The sequence below is a fragment of the Echinops telfairi genome, unplaced genomic scaffold (assembly GCF_000313985.2).
Source record: "Echinops telfairi isolate 266 unplaced genomic scaffold, ASM31398v2 ScPeMD7_3533;HRSCAF=4204_0, whole genome shotgun sequence".
Lineage (NCBI taxonomy): Eukaryota > Metazoa > Chordata > Mammalia > Afrosoricida > Tenrecidae > Echinops > Echinops telfairi.
Genome location: NW_022107431.1, coordinates 48,356,148 through 48,363,896, shown reverse-complemented (window position 1 = coordinate 48,363,896; position 7,749 = coordinate 48,356,148).

Sequence of the window (7,749 nt, the reverse complement as noted above, 5' to 3'; positions counted from 1 at the left end):
TGAAACCTTTGATGAGATTGGCTGGCATAGTAATCACCATGATGGACTTGAAGAAGCCAGCAATCATGAGGATGATGCAGGATTGGGTAACCATTTGTGCTGTTGTCCATAAGGGCACCATGAGTCACAAACAACTCAAAGGCAACTATTCAAGTAGCCCTTTGATCATTAAAACCAAAATAGACAGATGGTCCTCCAGGATCTAAATTAGTCTGCATAACCAGAAGAACTCCTGGTCTGACCTGAGCTACTCTGACTTGAGTCATGGGCCCTCATCCAATTCCCAAACCTGAGTCATTGTAGGCTCAGAGCCAATTTCCCAAATTAGGAAATATCTGTTAGTCTTCTTCCCTAAAAGGAGCCAAATGGTAGAGTGGGCTGCATGTTGGGCTGCTAGCTTTACTGTCAGCAGTTTGAGGCCACCAGCCACTTCAAAGGAGAAAAATGAGACTACCCCCTCCCATAAAGATTTATAATCTTAGAAACTATAAAGCATACTTCTGTTCTGTGCTACACAAAAGGAGTTCTTCTCATTAGTGTTGAGAATGGATTTTCAGCCCTGAACATTTAAAATAAGAAATATGGACCATCAAGTTTTTACAGGATGATGTACCATGGAATTTTTTATTGGGAAAAGTTGTAAACAACTTCAATAATAAGCACAGGGAAATTGTTTAATAAATTATGGTATGCACACAGATTATATCAGATCATTAAAAGTATCTGAGCATGAGGGAGGGAGAGAGGGTGGGAGAGGGAGGGAATAAAATGAGGAGCCGATAGCAAGGGCTCAAGTAGAAAGAAAATGTTTTGCAAATGATGATGGCAATAAATGTACAAATGTGCTTGACATAATGGATGTATGTGTGGATTGTGATAAGCACCCCCAATAAAATGATTAAAAAATAAATAAAAATAAAGTATCTGAAATCATTAAAAACTTCTATTTTTGAATAACATTTATGACATTAATTGAATGTTTGTTAGAAATGAACCAATAAACTTCAGATGTACATCATTTTGATTATGTAATATGACAGCCATATACATTACGTATATACTATGTATCAGAGCACAACAGCCTCGTATGCTTTCTAAGGCAGTAGTAACCTTTACAAAGAAATGATCACATCTTTCATCCAAAGAGTGGTTGGTGGGCCCGAACTGCAGACCTTTTGGTTACCAGTCCAGTGTTTTACCACCGCACCCCTAGGGCTCCTTGCATCTAATAATTAAACCAAATCCAAACCCCAGGCCATCAAGTGATTCTGACTCACAGCAACTAGGCCGAGCGTTTCTGAGTCTAAGTCTTCATGGGAGCAGAAGCTTCGCTGTTCGCCGGAGGAGCTGCTGGTGGGTTAACAGCCCGACACGTCTCTCATGGGTCGTCGCTCGTATCTGCATGGTGGTGCGGTGCCGGCGGCTCACTTATTCATATTGTTTTAAGTGCAATTAATATCTTGCCCATCAAAATAGATATTAGAAGGCCATGTTCTGTGGGTTTCCTTTGTTACTGCAGCTCTTGTGATCATAGGCATTAATTGATTTTATCTTTTCAAAGATCTTCAAAAATGTACAAGACTGCTTGATACGCTTGAACTATGGAATGACATGGGATATGTATTAACTCTCAATTAATAATGAACAAAAGTTAAAAAAAAAAAAAGAGTTTTCTTCTGGAGCGGAGAACATATTTGCTTCCTGTTCAGCATATTAAGGACAATTTGTTCCTTTGGAGGAAGAAGAGAGTTGGTGGCGTAGTCATGACACATTGGGCTGTGAGCCATACTGTCGGTAGTTCGAAACCACCAGCAACTCCGCAGCAACACAAACAGTGGACTTTCCACTCCTGTAAACAGTTACAATCTTGGAAACCCCACAGGGTGGGAGTGGGGTGGCGGGGAGAGGGAAGGACCCACTATGAGTCAGCACTGACTCGATGGCAGTGGGTTTGGTGTGCTGGCTCTGGAGTAAGGGTCACACAGGTTAGTTACTGTCCATTATAAAAGGCCGGCTTTCTGTTGTGTTTCGAACACGGTCCAAGGTGATGCTTCTCGTCCAAGGATTCTACTTTGAATAGTGAGGCGCTAGTTTGTGACCTCTCAGTGTGCATGCTAATCACCAGAGGCATCTGATATATTTTGGATTCTCATGGTTCCTCCCAGAATTTGTGATCCTGTGGGATCAGAGGGAATCCACAAATTTTAACAGCTGCTCAAGAAGTTGGTGTTAAGTGTGGCTAAAGCTACATTTTGTCACACACTGGGCTATCAGTTTAGACATGGGCCCGGGGAGTCTAATAGTTCCTGAGAAATGCTAGGAAGAAGAAGAGGGAGAGAAAGTGGAAGCTAGATAGAAAAAAAATAGCATAAAAACATTAAAAACATCAGAATTCCCTAAAGCTTAGGTTTTTCAGTGGTAACTTAAACTCAGTGCGTATGCAACATTCATCTGGACCCCTTGTGCCACCTGGTGGGACTTGGAAAGCTAAGGAACCATTGTAGGCATGATGCTCAAGCTGCCAGCTCTGCCGTGAGGATAGCTCTTGAGTGCATCCGTGATACTGTGGTAGGTTATCTTGTTAGCTTGAAAATGGGGTGACATTTCAGAGTCCCCAGAGTTTCTACCAATGCTTTGGAGGAGGGGACTCGTTCTTGAGGTCTCAAGGGCTCACTGTGACTTCTAGGTTAAGGCTGCCCCTTTGGACGGACGGAAGGACGAGTAAGAGAAAGGAGGAATCATTAATGCCGGCGATAGCCAAAACATGAATGTCCTTGAAGGGGAACAGCTGCCGTGCACCGTACTAGAGTCCCCAAGAAGTTAGTTAAAACATATGCCAATAAACCTTAACGATTCCCCAAGAAGATGTACTATTCGATATTAGTTGTTAAAACAAGAGCTCAAAATGCGAATTATTTTAGAACTGTTTTCATATTCATCTCAAAGAAATTAAGCTGAAAAGACATCTTCTTGTTGTATAACATTTGTACATAATGACACAACGCAAGGCAGGCTTAAGCTTTCACACTTCAAAGAAATGACCTTTAAGCCACACTTAGAGCAAGTCCGTAAAAGTGCAGTGGCGGCATTCCAGTTGCCAAGGACACTTGTAATCATTTCCTTAATTGTCCTTGACGATTTTGTCATTAAAGATGCGGGACATTAATTAATGATGGCACGTCTATTCCTGGAAAATGGGCTGCGGGGACACAATAGAGGGGTTTCTCTCCCGACATGCTTTGTGAAGGCTGTTTCCACAGTGTGGGTCACCCAGGCTCTAAGTGTTGCCTGGGTGGCATGTAAACATCTGGAGCACTCGACTGTGTGAGAATTGGATTGAATAAAGTCAATGCTGTTAATGCTGAAAATATGTTCGAAAACAATGTTCCCTAAAGAAGCTTTTCTGCCTAGATTAGGATCAGTGTTTAATTGACAGCCTCTTCACATGGTTAATTACCTGGCCTATTGTGATGGGGAGAGGAAGAGACGGACAGAAGCGCTTGTGTTATGAATAGCTGCCAAGAAGGGATCAAGAGAAAGTGGAGCACCTTGCCGCAGAAGATCGCCTGACATAAGCTCATCCGTCCGTGTGTACCTTATGGCTTCTTCTTCCTTCTGAAAGACCACCCTTAGAAAAATGGAAATTGTTGAATTAGAGCTGGTCTTTCAAATCACCAGTGAGAAACTCTGTGCTTTGTAGCTATCGCTGAGGACAAGCTGTGAGGTGAACGTGCGCCTTCATGTACCCTTTGCTATAAATGAAAATGCAGAAAGTGAGACGGGACAACACATGCTGAGGATGTATTCTTTATACCTTTGAACTTCAGTATAAATTTTATCTTTATAAAAGAAAAGAGAAGCTGAAAGACTGTGATCACACCCACACACATTTAATCTTTGTACCTTTAATTAATAACTATATGGCTATATATAATAACTTATAGCAACATAATCTGTATAACATAGCTGTTTTTCTTGAAGAATGGTGTTATGACAATCAATGTTTACTCTCTGCACGTTCTTCTTGCATGATCTCATCCAGCCTCCTGGTTTGAAATATCATCTGTATGCGAACAACTCCCAGTTTTGTATCATCACCTTGTATCTCCTTGAACCCTACTTGGGTATCGAATGCGTATCTTAAATGTATCATGCTCCAAACTGCTGTCTTCCCTGGCTCCACTACTCCCAGAGCCCTCCGCTGTGTTATTCAATTATCTTCTTACAAGACAGTCACATATTTATATCCACTCCAAAGGAAGGTGTGGAATGTGTGTGGAAACTATCGAGCAGTATCATTAAGATCAGATGCAGGTAAATTTTACTAAAGATCATTTAACCATCATTACAGCAGTATATCAACAGGGAGTTGACAGAAACTCAAGTCAGATTCAGAAGAGCTTATGAAATCCTATCTTTGTGTCATCAGATGGACCTGGTCTGAAATCAAAGACTATCAGAGGAATGTTTACTTTTGTTTGATTGACTACACAAAGACATTGGATGACGTAGATCATAGCAAACCATGGGTAGCATTGATAGGTGTGGGATTCCAGAACACTTCATTGTGCTCATTTGGAAGTTGTACATGGATCAACAGGCAGCTGTGAGAGCATAAGAAAAGGGAGATTGCATGGTTTACAATCAGGAACGGTGTGGAGGGGGGTTGTACCCTGTCAATCTGTATGCTGAGAAAATTATCAGAGAAACTGGATTATGTAGAAAAATGCAGCATCAGGTTTGAAGCAGGCTTGTTAACAACCTGCCATATGCAGATGACACAACCTTGCTTGCTGAAAGGGAGGAGGACTTGAAGCACTTACTGATGAAGATCAAGGATGGCAGCCTTCAGTCTGGATTACGACTCAATGTAAAGAAAACAAAAATCCTCACAACTGCACCAATAGACGACATCATGATAGTTGAGACAAAATTGAAGTTGTCGACGACGATATCATCTTGCTTGAATCCACAATTGGTCCCCTTGCAAGCAGCAGTCAAGAAACCAATGATACATTGCATTGATTAAATCGGCTGCACAAGATTTGAAGATCACTGATGTCACACTGAGGGTTAAGATATGCCTGACCTGAGCAAACGGAGAGGGAAGGAGAGAGAGTGAAACACGTTCTGGCCCACCAAGCCCCGAGGATGTGCTCCTTCTCAGAGCAGCCAATGCACAGAGAGGACCACAGGGCCGGCTTCATCACGAGACACGACATGCCTCACTGACCCATAGCACTATGAGGGACAACACTGTAGGCACTGCAGGAATTGTGCCCGATCTGACTTCACCACACAGGGGGAACGTGCTAAGGGCATGCAACAGAGCAGCAAGGAGACTAAAGCAAAGAAGTCCCCGGGGAATATAAAAAATAGCTTTTGGGACCAAGGCATGGCACCCCATCAGACTTGACCAGAAAATACTCCCAAAGGTCAACAAACAGACCTAGAACTATTTAGAGGCTATTTGTTGTTGTTGTTATTGTTGTTTTGTTTTGCTCTGCCTTGTTTTTGTGCTTAATATTGTCTCTGCCTGTCTATCTAGATACAATTCTTATATCGGGATAAACAATACGGAGGAGAAAACAATCGGAACCACCGTTGCAGGGGAGGGCTGGGGACAAGGGAGAAGGGAGGCAGGGGAGAGGAGGTAGGTCTTAACAAACTCGGGGAAAACGAACACAAGGGATCGAAAATTGATGGGGAGAAAGACTCAGGAAACCAAGTAGGGCTTGATTGAGAGCAATGTAACCAAGAGGAATTATTGAAATCTGAATGAAGGCTGAACATGATAGTGGGACAAGAGGAAAGTAAAAGGAAATAGAGGAAAGAAGTAGGAGGCAAAGGGCATTTATAGAGGTATAAATAAAGGCATGCACATATGTAAATATATTTATATATAATGATAGGAAAATCGATCTATGTATACATATTTATATGTTAAGTATTAAGGTAGCAGATGGACATTGGGCTTCTACTCAAGTACTCCTTCAATGCAAGAGCACTTTGTTCTAATAACCCGGCATTCTGTGATGCTCAGCTTCCCAACATGATCGCTGAAGATAAAATGGGTCCATAAGAAAATGTGGTGAAGAAAGCTGATGGTGCCTGGCTATCAAAAGATATAGCATTTGGGGTCTTCAGGCTTGAAGATAAACAAGCGTCCATCTGGCTGAGAAGCAACAAAGCCCACATTGAAGAAGCACACTAGCCTGTATTATCATGAGGTGTTGATGGGATTGGGCATCAAAGACCCAGAACAAAAAATCATATCAATGTGAATTAGAGGGAGTACAGAGTAGAGACCCAAAGCTCATCTGCCGACGATTGAATATGCCCTTACAGAAGGGTCACACAGAAGAGACAAGCCAGTCAGGGTGCAGTAAAGCACCAATGAAACATAAAACTTTCCTCTAGTACTTTAATGCTTCCTCCCCTCCACTATCATGACCCCAATTCTACCATACAAATCTGGCTAGACCACAGCATGTACTCTGGGACAGATCAGAGCTGGAAGCACAGGGAATCCAAGATAGATACACTCCTCAGGATCAATAATGAGAGTAGCGATACCAGGTAAGGGGAAGGTGAGGGGGAAAGGGGGGAACCATTCACAATGGTCTACATATAAGCCCTTCTCAGGGGGACGGACAACAGAAAAGTGGGTGAAGGGAAACACTGGTCAGTGTAAACATGAAAAAAAATTATAAATTATAAAGGGTTCATGAGGCAGGGAGGGGAGGGGAGGGAGGGGAATGAGCTGACACCAAGGGCTCAAATAGAATGGAAATGTTTTGAGAATGATGATGGCAACATATGTACAAATGTGCTTGACACGATGGATGGATGGATGGATGGATGGATGGATGGATGGATGGATGGATGGATGGGCTGTGATATGAGTTGTACAAGCCCCCAGTAAAATAATTTTTAAAAATTTTAAAGATGTACCTGACCGAAACGATGGTCTTTTCATTTTTTTCAGCAGTTTTATTTGCAAGTAATTTACATATCATATAATTGAATAGTTCAACCATTCAATCATATCATGGATAGTTGTACAATCACTCCCACATCAATTTTAGAACATTCCCCCTCCAACATGGTCAGATCTAAGATGATGCATGGAATCACAATCTATTCTAGTCCTCCCTCCCCCTCCCTCCCGTCGTCTTCATTAGCTACTCCCCAAATCTTGCTTCCCTCCTGATCTCCCCCCACACCCTGCACGGTGTTCCCTATATTCCCCTGGATCTTTTATTATCATTATGCCTCCACCAATCCTCCTGTGCTTCACAGTTGGGAGACCCAATAGAAAACAAAATCATACTGAGGTGGTAAGAGTAAAAACATAGTACACAGACAAAAATACTGACAATGCAGAAGAAGGAAAAGACCCCCAACAATAGTGAAAAAGCCAGGGAAGAAATCTCGGTCACGGAGCCAGTATGACGTACTTGCCCCCAGAACATAGTCACATTGCCTCTCTAGGGTGGTCAACTGATCAAGTGTCAAGTTTGATCCAGCAAAATTAAGATTACAATGGTCTTTGTCTGATAGTCAGGCTGATGGAGACTCTTGCCTGGGGCTGGAGTGGATCTGCCAGTGGCTCAGTCTGACCAGAGCCTCTGCAGACGGGTGTCAGGCTCCCACCGTCCCCTTGCTCTCCATAAATTGGGTGTGCATAATTTTTGCTCCGATGCTTTTCTCCTCACCAGTTTTGTCCTTGTCATCTTTGGATCACAC